The sequence below is a fragment of the Salvelinus fontinalis genome, chromosome 11 (genome assembly GCF_029448725.1).
Source record: "Salvelinus fontinalis isolate EN_2023a chromosome 11, ASM2944872v1, whole genome shotgun sequence".
Taxonomy (NCBI): domain Eukaryota; kingdom Metazoa; phylum Chordata; class Actinopteri; order Salmoniformes; family Salmonidae; genus Salvelinus; species Salvelinus fontinalis.
The window spans coordinates 53,238,960-53,256,665 of record NC_074675.1 but is presented as its reverse complement, the minus strand read 5'-3'; positions in this window follow the sequence as shown (position 1 = coordinate 53,256,665).

The window sequence follows — 17,706 nt, the reverse complement described above, 5'->3', positions numbered from 1 at the left end:
GACCGGACCAAATCTAAACTATTCATAGATGTCTATTTTTGGGTTTAATGAAGGCCGGTCTGGACCGGAACAAACCTGAACTATTCATATATGGCTATTTTTGGACCGGACCAGAAATCTACGCCTGTGGATGTTCAAATCAAGGCCAGGACGGACGGACCAAATTTAAACCAATAATCAACGTCCATGGACGTCTTGTCAGTTGGTGCTCACTAGGTTCATTCAAAGATGGGGGTAGCACTATGGGGGGGGGGGGGGGGCAGCAAGATGGGGGGCAGCACTATGGGGGGGGGGGGGGCAGCACTATGGGGGGGCGGCAGCAAGATGGGGGGCAGCACTATGGGGGGGGGGGGGCAGCAAGATGGGGGGCAGCACTATGGGGGGGGGCAGCAAGATGGGGGGGCAGCACTATGGGGGGGGGCAGCAAGATGGGGGGCAGCAAGATGGGGGGGCAGCACTATGGGGGGGGGCAGCAAGATGGGGGGCAGCACTATGGGGGGGGGGCAGCAAGATGGGGGGCAGCACTATGGGGGGGGGGGCAGCAAGATGGGGGGCAGCACTATGGGGGGGGGCAGCAAGATGGGGGCAGCACTATGGGGGGGGGGGCAGCAAGATGGGGGGCAGCACTATGGGGGGGGGGCAGCAAGATGGGGGGGCAGCACTACGGGGGGGGCAGCAAGATGGGGGGAAGCACTATGGGGTTGAGGGGCAGCAAGATGGGGGCAGCACTATGGGGGGGGGGCAGCAAGATGGGGGCAGCACTATGGGGGGGGGCAGCAAGATGGGGTGCAGCACTATGTGGGAGGGCAGCATTATAGGGGGGGGGGGCAACAAGATGGGGGGCAGCACTATGCTACTCTGCTCAGTCCAGTACTTGCCCCACCTCTCGGGTGGTATCTATTTAAATATTTTTGCAATGTAGTACGTTGATGTAGTAAAAAAATTAATAATTAAATCATGCATATCAATGATTCCGTTTTTTTAGATTTTTTTTAATGACAATTCACCATTTTAATCCTGAATAAATAAGAAGCTCTCTCTCTCTCATGATGATGTCATATTATTATAACCCATTGTTAGAGGCTGTAGATAAAACCACCACCCACATAGAGACCGGGTAGGTGTTTGGATATCGGGGAGCAGCTGCTGATGGGAGCATGGTATCAGTGATCAGCCTCTGGAGTGTCCCGAGATAAACATCAGGGACAATGAGGCACCAAGACACCAACCCCTTCAAATTCTCACCAGGAACCCCCATCACTGCTCTCCTCTCCCCCGCCTTCTCCCATCACTGCTCTCCTCTCCCCCGCCTTCTCCCATCACTCCTCTCCTCTCCCCCTCCCCCTCCCTCTCCCATCACTCCTCTCCTCTCCCCCTCCCTCTCCCATCACTCCTCTCCTCTCCCCCTCCCTCTCCCATCACTCCTCTCCTCTCCCCCTCCCTCTCCCATCACTCCTCTCCTCTCCCCCTCCCCCTCCCTCTCCCATCACTCCTCTCCTCTCCCCCTCCCTCTCCCATCACTCCTCTCCTCTCCCCCTCCCTCTCCCATCACTCCTCTCCTCTCCCCCTCCCTCTCCCATCACTCCTCTCTTCTCCCCCTCCACCCATCACTGCTCTCCTCTCCCCCTCCCTCTCCCATCACTGCTCTCCTCTAGACTACCCCCCTCTACCCCATCACTGCTCTCCTCTAGACTACCCCCCCTCCACCCATCACTGCTCTCCTCTCCCCCTCCCTCTCCCATCACTGCTCTCCTCTGGACTACCCCCCTCCACCCCATCACTGCTCTCCTCTAGACTACCCCCCTCCACCCCATCACTGCTCTCCTCTAGACTACCCCCCTTCCACCCCATCACTCCTCTCCTCTCCTCCATCACTCCTCTCCTCTCCCCCTCCCTTCCCCATCACTCCTCTCCTCTAGACTACCCCCCAGCCTCTCCCCCCTCTCTCCTCTCCTCTCCCCCTCCTCCATCACTCCTCTCCTCTAGACTACCCCCCTTCCACCCCATCACTCCTCTCCTCTAGACTACCCCCCTTCCACCCCATCACTCCTCTCCTCTAGACTACCCCCTTTCCACCCCCATCACTCCTCTCCTCTAGACTACCCCCTTTCCACCCCCATCACTCCTCTCCTCTAGACTACCCCCCTTCCACCCCCATCACTCCTCTCCTCTAGACTACCCCCCTTTCCACCCCCATCACTCCTCTCCTCTAGACTACCCCCCCCCCCTCCACCCCATCACTCCTCTCCTCTAGACTACCCCCCTTCCTCCCCATCACTCCTCTCCTCTAGACTACCCCCCCCCTCCACCCCATCACTCCTCTCCTCTAGACTACCCCCCCTTCCACCCCCATCACTCCTCTCCTCTAGACTACCCCCCCCTCCACCCCCATCACTCCTCTCCTCTAGACTACCCCCCCTCCACCCCCATCACTCCTCTCCTCTAGACTACCCCCCCTCCAACCCCATCACTCCTCTCCTCTAGACTACCCCCTTCCACCCCCATCACTCCTCTCCTCTAGACTACCCCCCTTCCTCCCCCATCACTCCTCTCCTCTAGACTACCCCCCTTCCTCCCCATCACTCCTCTCCTCTAGACTACCCCCCCTCCACCCCCATCACTCCTCTCCTCTAGACTACCCCCCTTCCTCCCCCATCACTCCTCTCCTCTAGACTACCCCCCTTCCTCCCCCCATCACTCCTCTCCTCTAGACTACCCCCCTTCCACCCCCATCTCTCCTCTAGACCACCCCCCCTCCACCCCCATCACTCCTCTCCTCTAGACTACCCCCCTTCCTCCCCATCACTCCTCTCCTCTAGACTACCCCCCCTCCACCCCATCACTCCTCTCCTCTAGACTACCCCCCTTCCTCCCCCATCACTCCTCTCCTCTAGACTACCCCCCTTCCTCCCCCATCACTCCTCTCCTCTAGACTACCCCCCTTCCACACCCATCTCTCCTCTAGACCACCCCCCCTCCCTCCACCACCTCACTCTATACGGTGTACAATGTGTTATTGGAAACAAAGAATAGCGACACAGGAAAAGGGTTAGCGAAGATGCTAATCCCCTTGTTAAAAGGTTAAGGGGTGTACCTGCAGAGAAATAAAGTGGTGTTTGACTGACACACAGACCACCCCACAGTTAGGCTTCTGCTTATCTACAATCTCTGTTTCACCACTGTTCTGCACATGGGAAAAGTGAGCCGTCAATTTGTTGGTTAAAAGGGACAGTTCAATCCATGTTCAGACCTGAAAAGCTAAATCGACATCCCACACCTTCATTGGTGTAGATCCAGCTATATTTCGAAACACCAAATGACGGAAAGGATGAGCACCAAATTAAACCGTTTTGATGAAGGCCATTGATGTTTTTAGCATTCAGCATTTCATTGTGAGCGATAGTTGCACCTTTTTCCTTTGAAAATGAACTAACTCAAGAGACAGCTATGAGGTCTAAAAACACTGGAGTGCCTCTTTAAGCAGGATAACTAGGTTATCTAGTTTCTTAGGTTTCTTCCTAGGTTCTGGCCTTTCTTGGGAGTTTTTCCTAGCCATCGTGCTTCTACACCTGCATTGCTTGCTGTTCCGGGTTTTAGGCTGGGTTTCTGTACAGCACTTTGAGATATCAGCTGATGTAAGAAGGGCTATATAAATACATTTGATTTGATTTGATTTGAACTCTATCCTCCTGATTCCTGCTTACAAGCAGGAAATACCAGTGACACGCTCAATTTGGAAGTGGTCTGAAGAAGCGGATGCTAAACTACAGGACTGTTTTGCTAGCACAGACGGGAATATGTTCTTGGATTATGTTCTGGGATTTATCGGATGGCATTGAAGAGTTTACCAAATCAGTCACCGGCTTCATTAATAAGTGTATCGACAACGTCATCCCCACAGTGACCATAAGCACCGTACATATCCCAACCAGAAGCCATGGATTACAGGCAACATACGCACTGAGCTAAAGGCTAGAGCTGCCTTGGGACACTAACCCAGACACCTATAAGAAATCATGCTATGATCTCGACGAACCATCAAACAGGCAAAGTGTCAATACAGGACTAAGATCGAATCCTACTACACCAGCTCTGAAGCTCGTCTGTTGTGGCAGATTACAAAGGGAAACCCAGGCAAGAGCTGCTCAGTGACATGAGCCTACCAGAGGAGTTAAATGCCTTCTATTCTCGCTTCAAAGCAAACAACACTGAACCATATGTGAGAGCACCAGCTGTTCTGGATGACTTTGTGATCATGCTCTCCGTAGCCGATATGAGTAAGACCTTTAAACAGGTTAACATTCACAAGGCCCTAGGGCCAGATGGATAATCAAGATGCGTACTCAGAGCATGCGCTGACCAGCTGGCAAGTGTCTTCACTTTCTCATCTTTAACTGGTGGAAATGGACCCCTAAGTAAGCATTTCACTATTAGTCTACACCTGTTTACTACGAATTTCATTTTTTGATTTGATTTGATTTTAACTGTCTGTCATGACCACATACTGTATATGTTTCGTGTTTGCTTTTCATGTATTGATGTGTGTTTTTGTCCATTAAAATAACATACAATTTATCAGAAATACAGTGTAGACATTGTTAATGGTGTGAAGGACTATTGTAGCTGGAAACGGCTGATTTTGAATGGAATATCTACATAGGCGTACAGAGGCCCATTATCAGCAACCATCACTCCTGTGTTCCAATGGCACGTTGTGTTAGCTAATCCAAGTTTATAATTTTAAAAGGCTAATTGATCATTAGAAAACCCTTTTGTAATTATGTTAGCACAGCTGAAAACTGTTGTTCCTGATTAAAGAAGCAATAAAACTGGCCTTCTTTAGATTAGTTGAGTATTTGGAGCATCAGCATTTGTGGGTTCGATGACAGGCTCAAAATGGCTAGAAACAAAGAACTTTCTTCTGAAACTCTTCCGTCTATTCTTGTTCTGAGAAATGAAGGCTGTTCCATGCAGAAATTGCCAAGAAACGGAACATCTCGTACAACGCTGTGTACTACTCCCTTCACAGAACAGTGCCAACTGGCTCTAACCAGAAGAGAATTATCTTGTGTTACCTTGGAATTCTCTTGTGTTACCTTGGAATTCTCTTGTGTTACCTTGGAATTCTCTTGTGTTACCTTGGAATTCTCTTGTGTTACCTTGGAATTCTCTTGTGTTACCTTGGAATTCTCTTGTGTTACCTCCCTCAACTGGTAACAACTTTTCTAGAAACGACTGTACAATAGTAACGGCTTTGTTCACACCATTCTTCTCCAGCCTTACCCAGTAGTGGTGCGTGGGTAAAATCACCGGGGAAGCCAAGTCAGAAAAAAGCCATATTACAACATATGTGTTGTGATAATTGCATTGTTTGCTGTATAACCTGCTAGTTCATATGTCTTGACACTGTGATCTATTGGCCTAAAGGCCTAGACAATAAGAAGACACAGTGGCAGAATAAATTCAACCACACCTTTGTTCATCACAAAACCGGAGAGCAACATCTGTCCGGTGAAGTCCATAAAGGATATTGGATGTAACAAATAATGACATTACCTACAGCATGGTCCAGGAAGTTAATGTTTCCAAAATGTTCTTATCCACAAAAAAAATATTGATTTAGAACCACGGAGAGTTACTGCAAGTCGCAAAGAAATCAGGATCTGCCTCCACTATTCCAGCACCATTTCAACTTCATCATTCCAACATCATCAAATCACCTACACTTAGTCTAATACAGTGACAACTAAATTATACAAAAAACTATTTAGTCCAATCAATGTAAGTTAAACATGATGTGGCTGTCCATGGTACTGATTTCTGTGTGAGTGTGTGTGTGTTCGTGCAAGTTTCTCTACCCTACTTGTAGAGAAAAGCCAATGCCATCCTCCTCTCTTTCATGTTGAAGAAACAGTCTGTCACGCTGTCATACTGTACATGCTTAAATGTGTGTTGCCCTAGGCTAGCTGGATAAAAAGCTTGCTCGCTAGCCTAGCTTCCATTCACGGGCAACATTAGCTAGTTAACATTAGCCTTCTACATCTAGCTACATATTGAAACTGCCATCCTCTCAGGCCGGGGGCACAACAGTGTATGAATGAATGGTTGGATCAGAATCACTGTTATAATTAATGGCCAGTACGGAGAAATAAGTAAAACCACAAGTCCAAATCCTTATCTCCATCCATGGCTAATTTAGGATAGGGCTAATTATAGCAAGCTAGTCACCAGAGGACAACAACACAATGAAATACACGACGAGTTTCTGTCAGTGACTTATATGCTCTCGATGTGATTAGACCGAGCCCAAAATCCAAACGGGCTTCCTTTGACACTTAGTTTTGGTGCGGCAGTACCGTTCACATTTGCGCTCAACGCTGATTGGCTATTATTTTATCATTTTTATCAAGGGAGGCCAAATGCTCTCTGGCTTCCCTTGCATTCAATGCTATGGGCCAGCAACAACGTCATACTCTTTTGGACCAGACAGTATCAGATAGATGGCCTACACATACAGAGAGAAAGGGATGCTATTTCGCTCGCTCAGATGCCTTCTCCAGTGAGATACATTCAGCCTCTTGCTAATTGAAGGAAAATTATGAAACAGAGAGACGAAAGATAAATTATTTTATATGTCGTTTTTTCTTTTCTTTTCTTTTTTTCTTGGTCTCTGGCATTACTTTGACCTTGTGAAAATGTTCCCTTTCTGACTGGACGTCTTTAAGATATCACATCGTAGTTGTCAGACACTGTAGATACGTGCTGATCACATCTTCCTGTAATCACTCAATCTTCTGTTCTTGTATGGAGGTTTCAAGTCATCACAGATAAGGCAAGTTTTCACAATGTTAATCAGATCTTCCACACGATCTGCTCCCCTGCAACATGCATAGTTTAGCATGGTACTCGGCGATGAGGATTTCACTACTGATCTAATCAGCTAGGTTTCTCTGGTGCAGCAGGAGATGGGACTTCTCGTTGAACAATGGTTGAAGTAGAGAGGATTTTGGCATGAATTATGTGGTATGATAGCAAGGAGTATTGGACAGCGTACTTTCACTTAAAGGGATAGTTCAGGATTTTAGCAATTTTGTCCCTTTATCTAGTTCCCCAGAGTCAGATGAACTGGTGGATGCCATTTTGATGTCTCTGCATGTGCGGTTTGAAGGAATTTGCTAACTAGGGCTAGCGCAACGACTGGAAGTCTATAGGTATCTGCTAGCATAGCATGCTAGCAGATACCCATAGACCACAGGTGTCAAACTCATTCCACGGGGGGCCGAGTGTTTGCGGGTTTTCGCTCCTCCCTTGTACTTGATTGATGAATTAACATCACTAATTAGTTAAGAACTCCCCACACCTGGTTGTCTAGGGCTTTATTGAAAGGAAAAACCAAAAACCTGCAGACACTAGGCCCTCCGTGGAATGAGTTTGACACCCCTGCCATAGACTTTTAGTCATTGTGATAATGCTAGTTAGCATTGGCTCACGAAACTACCTATAACTTCCTTCATACTGGACAAAGAGACATCAAAATGGTATCCACAAGTTCATCTAACTCTGGGGAAGTAGATAAAGTGCCAAAATTCCCGAAGTATTAATTTCAATCAGGCATTAATATCAATGGAAGATGTATATGAACTCGAATTAGGTGTGTGCGAACCTCAAGATGCGATATGGCTCATTGTGAAATATAAAAAAATCAGTACAAAAAACAAAAACATAAATAGTTTGAATTTTATTTTATTTATTGTTTATTTCACCTTTATTTAACCAGGTAAGCTAGTTGAGAACAAGTTCTCATTTACAACTGCGACCTGGTCAAGATAAAGCAAAGCAGTGCGACACAAACAACAGCACAGAGTTACAATTGGATGAGAATCACTCATAAATAGTGATTTCTCTTGTGAAAAAAAAATACCTGCATTGTTCAATAACCTAAACAATAAACTGCCATTGAAACCACACAAGGATTTGATTTGACTTGAAGTGCTGCAACACCAAAGCCATTTCAGCAAAAAAACACTTTTACATAAAAACAGTTTAAAGTGTAGCCATTTGAAAACAACATACACAACAACAGCAAGGGACAAAAACTAAGTAGAGTAGAATAATATTGTTTCTTTGTGAGGGAGGGAGAATGGTCCAATTATCACGGGAGGTACGGAAAAGGTCCTTAAGGGCATGGAACACCATCCTGCCTGCAGTCATTAATTAAGTATAATCAACACCAGAAGGAAAATTACCCGTCATGACTAATTAGCAAAATGGAGGGGGTGTAAATGCAAGACAAAATGAACAAAAACTGTTAACAGTATCACCACGTTTCTCCTGCTGATCACGTTTACACGGACATGTATCACTTTAGTGAATACTGCACCATTTTAAGTGTTTGATTGCATCATTTCAGTGTTTCTTACGCCCAAATAATCAAAGGGCAAAGACTGGAAATATTTCCTGGTATCTTTAAGTGAAGCATTTTAAATTGAGCCTTTGTTTTAGAGCATTTGTTTTATTAAAATGACATGAAATCACACATCATTAATGATGAGACTTAAAATGCATGTATTTTCATCATTGATGCTGTAAATTCTATGTCAACAGCTTTGAGCTCTTGTCCCCCCCCCCCCCCCCCCTTCCAGTTAGGTGCATCAAAGGTGGGACTGAGAGACTGAAAAACAGCTTTTGTCTCAAGGCTGTTAAGTATCCATCACTAGCACATAGAGGCTGCAGCCAACATACACAGACTTGAGATCACTGGCCACTTAAATAAATGGAACACTAGTCACTTTAATAACATTTGCATATCTTTCATTACTCATCTCATATGTATATACTGTATTCTATTCTACTGTATCTTAGTCTATGCCGCTCTGACATTGCTCGTCCATATATTCATATATTCTAAATTCCATTCCTTTACTTAGATTTGTGTGTATTGGGTATATGTTGTGAAATTGTTAGATATTACTGCACTGTCGGAGCTAGGAACACAAGCATTTCACTACCCCCGCAATAACATCTGCTAAACACTTGTACGTGACCAGTAAAATGTAATTTGATTTGATTTAAACAGACCCCCCCCCCACCCCCCTCCCAGTTAGGCGCTCTGTTGTATGTGTTAAACAGACCCCCCCCCCCCCCTCCCCACCCCCCTCTATCCATCAGACGATCCAGAGGTCATGAGAAATGTTGACTTAATCCTTTCTTCCTCTCTACAGTACCTCAGAGAGTCATGGCAGGGAGTTAGAAAGGGGTCTTTGTACCTCCCCTCGGCAGCCAGAACAAAGGGGGGGGGGGGGGGGGGGGGGATTGGGAAATGCAAAGCACACACACGGACTGCAATTAAGAGCTCAGGAATTCTCCCTGGCACAAAAAACCCTTAGTGACTGGGATGGAAAAGAGAAGGGGAAATGTTCAGCTTATGTGGGATGGGCTATGGGGGTATTATGTGCTAAGGGCTGAGAGAATGAACAAATTTCACTATTATTTACAGGATGCTAAAACTCAGCCACCCTAGCCTCTGTGAGTGCCATTATGACGTCTCGGCTAATTAGAGACAATTTTATGCCAATTAAACACTTTTAAGGCCTGTACCTCGGGGTTAACTGTACCTCGGGGTTAACTGTGGCTCAGGGGTTACTGTACCTCGGGGTTAACTGTACCTCGAGGTTAACTTTACCTCGGGTTTAACTGTACCTCAGGGTTAACTGTGGTTCAGGGGTTACTGTACCTCAGGGTTAACTGTAGCTCAGGGTTAACTGTAGCTCAGGGGTTACTGTAGCTCAGGGGTTACTGTACCTCAGGGTTAACTGTAGCTCAGGGTTAACTGTAGCTCAGGGGTTACTGTACCTCAGGGTTAATGTACCTCAGGGTTAACTGTACCTCAGGGTTAACTGTACCTCAGGGTTACTGTACCTCAGGGGTTACTGTACCTCAGGGTTAACTGTACCTCGGGGTTAACTGTAGCTTGGGGTTAACTGTACCTCAGGGTTAACTGTGGCTCAGGGGTTACTGTACCTCAGGGTTAACTGTAGCTCAGGGGTTACTGTACCTCAGGGTTAACTGTAGCTCAGGGGTTAACTGTACCTCAGGGTTAACTGTAGCTCAGGGGTTACTGTAGCTCAGGGTTAACTGTAGCTCGGGGTTAACTGTGGCTCAGGGGCGCAGCGTGATGTGAATAGATCTTATTTAATGACAACGAAAGAAACACCGAAAACAAACTATTACAAACTAATACAAAATAACAAACGTGACGCTAAGATTAACGAGTACAGACATGCAACATCAACATAGACAATCTCCCACAAACTAAACTGGAAAAATGGCAACCTAAATAGGATCCCCAATCAGAGACAACGATAAACAGCTGCCTCTGATTGGGAACCAATACAGGCCACCATAGTCCTACATAATACCTAGACTAGACACACACACACCTAGACATACCCAAAACCCTAGACCAGACAAAGACACACTTACCACCCCCGTCACACCCTGACCTAACCAAAATAATAAAGAAAACAAAGATAACTAAGGTCAGGGCGTGACAGTACCCCCCCCCCCCCCCCCCCAAAAGGTGCGGACTCCGGCAGCAAAACCCGTCTCTAAAGGGGAGGGTCCGGGTGGGCCTTCTTTGCGGCGGCAGCTCGGGTGCGGGACGTTGAACCCGCTCCACCTCAGTCTTGGCCCACTTAGGTGGCGCATCTGGAGCGGGGACCCTCGCAGCGGGCCCCGGACTGAAGACCCTCGTAGAGGGCGCCACTGGACTGAGGGGCGCCTCTGGACTGAGGGGCTGCGATTCTGGCAGCTCCGGAGTGAAAGGCGACTCTGGCGGCTCCAGAGTGAAGGGCGACTCTGGCGTCTCCAGACTGACGGGCGGCTCTGGCAGCTCAGGACTGACGGGCGGCTCTGGCAGCTCCGGACTGACGGGCGGCTCTGGCAGCTCCGGACTGACGGGCGGCTCTGGCAGCTCCGGACTGGAGGGCGAACCTGGAGGGAGGAGATGGAGATACAGCCTGGTGCGTAGGGATGCCACAGGGCCCACCAGGCTGGAGAGACCTACAGGAGGCTTGGTACGTGGAGGAGGCACCGGATAGACCGGGCTGTGGAGGAGCACTGGAGCCCTGGTGCGCAGCCTTGGCACCACTCCTCCAGGCTGGATGACCACTTTAGCCCGGACCCTCCAGAATGCATGCACAGGTCGAACCGGGCTGTGGGGGAGCACTGAAGATCTGGTGCATACCACACGCACCTCTCCCTTAGGCTCAATGCCCACATTCGCCCGGCACGGGCGGAGGGAAGGCATAGGGCGAACTGCACCCTCCCAACGCCCTGGAGACAGTACGCAGCGCCGGCGCAGGATACCCTGGACCGAAACGGCGCACCGGAGACCAAACGCGCTGCGCAGGCACAATCCGCCCTGGCTGGATGCCCACTCTCACATGGCACTTGCGGGGGGCTGGCATATAGCATTCCGGGCTATGACCGCGCACTGGCGACACCGTGCGCTTCATCGCATAACACGGTGTCTGACCAGTGCCACGCCGCTTCCGGTAAGCACGAGGAGTTGGCTCAGGTCTCTCGCCTGACTCCGCCAATCTCCCCGTGTCTCCCCCCTTGGGAGGGGCTGCCTCTCGTGCCTGTTGTGCTGCCGTGCTACCTCCTCATAGTGTCTCCGCTCAGCCTTCGCTGCCTCCAATTCCTCCTGCGGACGGCGATACTCCCCAGCCTGTGCCCAGGGTCCCCTGCCGTCCAAAATCTCCTCCCATGTCCATGTATTCCAGATAACGCTGCTGCTCCTCACCACGCTGCTTGGTCCGTTTGTGGTGGGTGATTCTGTCACGATCGTCGTAGTGAGGAGACCAAAGCGCAGCGTGATGTGAATACATCTTATTTAATGACAACGAAAGAAACACCGAAACAAACTATTACAAACATATGCACCACAAGACTGGGTTCCAACATGGGTCTCATATGCACCACAAGACTGGGTTCCAACATGGGTCTCATATGCACCACAAGACTGGGTTCCAACATGGGTCTCATATGTTCCACAAGACTGGTTTCCAACATGGGTCTCATATGTTCCACAAGACTGGTTTCCAACATGGGTCTCATATGCACCACAAGACTGGTTTCCAACATGGGTCTCATATGCACCACAAGACTGTGCCTAGACACACGCCCTGAGAGATAACATAAGTTTCATACAGGGTTACTCACCACACAAGCATGAGTCACCGAACCGAACTAGCTAAACGATGCTCACGTATACAACATATCAATCAGAACTGTAGTGTGTAACGACAACAGGATTTTGAGCCACTCAGGAAACAGCATCACCTGTTCCTAACCACCTGTCACAGGTGACAGTCACAGAAGCCATAAGGCTGAAACAGGGAAGCATTGTTGATATTTTTCTGCGAGGCCCTGTTACTGGTTTATAAAGACTATGTTTAGTCCCGCTTGTTTGTATTTTTACCTCGTGGTAGTCTGGGACAAAAACCCTCTCATGCCGTGTCATCGTACCAACTCAGTGACTTCAGTGTGCTTACCTACAATTGCCTCCTCTATAAACTCAGTTTTTTTTCAACTCTCAGTGGAGGCTTTTGTGTGTACTCTACCAGGTGTAATTGAAGTGACACATGCTTGCTCTGTAATATGATTCCTTGTAGTACACAACACACCGAGTCATACAGTTATATATTTATAACACAGGCACAGATGGTTCTCAGGTTAATTTTGTCTCTTTTTTTGTCGGTTTAGACCTCTACACAATGAAATGAAGTTTGAGTTCTACTGTTGAGAGAAGAAATGAACCAATGAAATGAAGTTTGAGTTCTACTGTTGAGAGAAGAAATGAACCAATGAAATAGAGTTTGAGTTCTACTGTTGAGAGAAGAAATGAACCGATGAAATAGAGTTGTATTCCTAGTGTTGAGAGAAGAAATTAACCAATGAAATATAGTTGGAGTCCTACTGTTGAGAGAAGAAATTAACCAATGTAGGGATAGTATTTGAGAGATTCTGTGCAAAAGCTAGGGAGAGGTAGATGTGCAGTGCCTAGGGCCAGAGTAGGGTTGCTGTGGAATCTGCTGTACAGTATAAAGACATGAGAGGGCAATGATGTGAAAGACAGGGGTGTGGTGGAGCCAGGGTGTTTCAGGCTGCTGTAGGAGTGATGTGTGGCGCCTGGTCCCGGTTCATTTGCCACCCCACAGACGGACCATGCTGGTAGGCCATAACCTGCGGGCCCTGCAGTGGGTGGCAGAGCCAGTCCTGACGGGGCCTGTAGGATGTAGGCCAAGCCAGGCGTGTAATCCCCCTCTCAGAGTTGGTACGCACCGTCGACGTTGGAAAATAAATATGGAAGGGGACACTGCTAAAGATGGGAGACGGGAGTAGAGATGGAGGAGCAGCAACTCCTCAAAACCCCAAGTGGCTACTGAAATGACACTGGACAGGGTTTGGTTATATGATGTGAGAAAGTGTCATGTCTTATTGGGTAAAACGGCAATTACAATGTACACTTGTTCTTAAATGAACATTTCTGCCTTCCTTTTTTTGTTGTCACATGCTATCAAACGCACCCCTGACCCGTTTGCAAGTGTACGTAAATCACTGAAGCTAAAACACTAAGAGTGTGGATTTGCAATACCAGCGAGAATTTTTTTTAATTTTTTTTTTAACACTACCCACATTCTGCCTGCATTGGTTACTGTTGCTCTAGGTCAATTTTTCCCTCATTTTGATCAATTAACCCATTTCCTCTCAGAGAAACACTGTTTCTCAGTCAGCGTGTATTTTCCGCTATTTTGTCAACGTTCTGTCATTCGTTTTGCCTCTTCGCTCTTCGTGTACTCCCATGTCAGAGTGACTGAATACCAGCTCTCTATACTATACAAGGCTCTTTAGACATGTAAATGTTGCCTCATTGCCGCGTCGCAATAATATTGACTTTCAATTACTCCCGAGGACCATTTTAGGTATTTTTGGGGCAGTACATAGTTTTTATTTTTTATGAACCAGCTGCTTCTGGTCTGCTCAGTGTTTCCTTGTTACTGCTTGTCTTTATGTGTGATTTAGTAGGCATACAACTGAGGTTTGTACTAAGAATATACAGTGCAAGGTATTCATTGTAAACGTGTTCTAATTTGTAAAATCGTATTGGACCAGGGGCCGTAGGTATCAAGTAGGAAAGCTGATCTGGTATCAGACCCGTCCTGTCAATCAAATCTTATCAACTGTGATTTAAATTACAAAACTGATCCTAAATCTGTGCTCTTACTCTGAGACGCTTGAAACATACAGCCCCCCCCCCCCACCACCTAGATCACTACTGCAATAGTGATTATATGTTCCTGTTATTATCACAGTAAAGGAAATAAGTGAACATGTAGGATCTCAGTGGGCCACTAGATGGCGGGCTCTTCCACAGGGAGCAGGATGTCATCCATGATCTGGTCTCTGGTCACCTTGTGTGTTTATATATTTGTAAGGGGAATGGCCAAACTATGCCGTTAGGGGGGGGGGGGGGGGGGGGGGGGGATTGTAAAAGAGCACCCAGAACTTTCCAAATGTGTGTTTAAAAAAAAGAAGAAAAGAGAATGTGTGGAGCTTTATACCCAATGACCATCCAGATTCATCCCCAGAGGGACTGCTGATACTTACGGTTTGGATATGAATTCATACATATTAACACTGTACAATGATCCAGATCTATTTAGAAAAAGAGATTTGATCTTAACAGTAAACTAACTGGTAATCAGGCCTCTAAGTGTGGAGTGCATTGAGTCCTTACTAACTCCACAGCGTCACCTTTAGGATCATCGTTGACTTATTTGAGCTGCAGTGAACCTCTTCATTTAAAGGTTAAATAAACACTTAAAAGTCATTTGTACGGTTGTCTATTGCAAGTGCATTATCACAAACCGCCAGCTGACAAAGTGTTGACATCCTCTCTATCCTGATGTGTTCGTTACAAATCAATCTAATGACACAGCTAGACATGTTGCCGGGACAACGGTCAAGGCAGACTTGCTTTTTTCTCATGAGAGAGAGAGAGAGAGAGAGAGAGAGAGAGAGAGAGAGAGAGAGAGAGAGAGAGAGAGAGAGAGAGAATTAGACCCAAACAAATCATGAGAAAACAAAAAGATAATTACTTGACACATTGGAAAGAATGAACAAAAAAACTGAGAAAACTAGAATGCTATTTACAACACTGCATATTTCCATAATATGACATTTGAAATGTCTTTATTCTTTTGGAAATTCTGTGAGTGTAATGTTTACTGTTCATTTTTATTGTTTATTTCACTTTTGTTTATTATCTACTTCACTTGCTTTGGCAATGTTAACATATCTTTCCCATGCCAATAAAGCCCCTTGAATTGAATTGAATTGAGAGAGAGAGAGTGAGAGGGAGAGCGAGAGATAGACAGAGAGAGAGAGAGAGATGGGAAGGGAGAGTGAGAGATAGAGAGAGAGAGAGATAGACAGACACAGAGAGAGAGAGAGAGAGAGAGAGAGAGGGAGATGGGAAGGGAGAGTGAGAGAGAGAGATAGACAGACACAGAGAAAGAGAGAGAGATAGAGAGAGATAGACAGACAGAGAGAGAGAGAGAGAGAGAGAGATGGGAAGGGAGAGTGAGAGATAGAGAGAGATAGACAGACAGACACAGAGAGAGAGAGAGGGAGATGGGAAGGGAGAGATAGAATGTCATAGGGAAAAGCTGGTAATCTGGTGGGAAAAGGACAGGGAGATGTGTATCTCAATGTGATTTCTGAATTCTACAACCACACAAACATAGATCATACTGCACGGTGACAGTATCCAATGTGTCAAAGGACACAGGCCTTTATAGACAGCAGTAAGTTGTTTATGGAGAAGAGACACCGTTCGGTACGCCTGAATAAAGATTCATTTTTTTTATCAAACAGTAATTCACATCATAGACACTTTTTTTTGTGTGGCTTTTGACATTTAAAAGTTTAAAAAGTAAAACACCCCATGTAATTGCACACATGTTGTTCCAACGGCCTGAGATGATTCTCAGAGAATAGTCTAAATCAGTCCTTGATTTGATAACTGAGGTGAATAACACCTATTCACTCATTCAGGAACTCAAGACATACGCACGCATGACATTGTACATCAGTGGAGGCTGCTGAGGGGAGGACGGCTCACAAAAACGGCTGGAACAGAGCCACACATGGAAACCATGTGTCTAATGTATTTGATACCTTTCCACTATTCCACTCCAGCCGTTACCACGAGCACATCCTCCCCAATTAAGGTGTCACCAACCTCCAGTGTTGTACAGTAAACATAGCATGCCGTGGCAATGTTAGATGTGTGGGAAAGTTAATGTTACAGGTTATAAAAACGGACCTAAATGTTTAAGTTAATAGGGCCTCAAGTAAAAAATGACTTTAGTAGTGTAGTTATTGTATTTTGTATTACTGCATGAGTATTGTTGAAGGGCACCTAGATAAGGACTTCATAACACAATTATAATTCATACATAACACTTTAACAAGCAGTACATCAGTATTTCATAACAACAATCACATGTTGATATTTCCATCATGTACATTTCTGGTATAGTCACTTTTCACACTGACACTTCAACTTTTATGAAGAATGCTGTCAATCAAATCAAAATCAAATGCAAATTGTCTGGGTAGCCATTTGATTAGGTGTTCAGGAGTCTTATGGCTTAGGGGTAGAAGCTGTTTAGAAGCCTCTTGGACCTAGACTTGGTGCTCCCGTACCGCTTGCCGTGCGGTAGTAGAGAGAACAATCTATGACTAGGGTGGCTGGTGTCTTTTACAATTTTTAGGGCCTTCCTCTGACACCGCCTGGTATAGAGGTCCTGGATGGCAGGAATCTGGGCCCCAGTGATGTACTTGGTCGTACGGCACTACCCTCTGTAGCGCCTTGCGGTCGTAGGGTACTTTTGCACTTTGGAAGAAGCCATCCCATATGGTTATCACTGATTATCTTTGACTGATTGTAAGAAGTTACATTATGTTTTCTGAACTGACCTCCTTTAAATGAACGGTTGAATACTACCCATAATTCCAAAGGGGTTTGATAACGTGGCGTGCAGTAGAAGACTCGTGGAAAGTTCAAGCACTGGTGACTTGTTGGAAGGACATAAAGACTTATCATTTGTGACATCAGTATAGCAACTCTGGCGCCTGAGCCACACCCAAGGATTCTTTATTGCCCTGGTTGTCCCTGTTTTACATGGCTTTCATGGTGTACTACGCCACTATCATCCACATCCTGGAAAAAGCTTGTGTCCCTATTTATTTAGATTTAAAAAAAAATTTTTTTTACATAAATTGTGAGTAGTCATTCACCTCCATGTGCTTTGAAGGTTTCATGACTCTAAGACACACATAAAGTTATTCAAAATGAATTTCCTTGACTATATGGCAATCAATTCATGAAAAGTTTCCTTTATGGAGATACAAGGTTTTTCCAGGAGGCCGACAGTATCTAATCTCAATGCAAGGAGTTAAATGGCAATGGTAAGTGGGAACTAAGTAACAATATTCCTCTGTTGTTCTCATTGATAAAGTATGCCAGTTACAAGGGCACAAAATCTCCTCTGTAAAATTGACGACACACCATTGACCGTGAGAATACACTGAAAATATCAGGCTACAATGTACGCATCGACTTTGTATCATGAA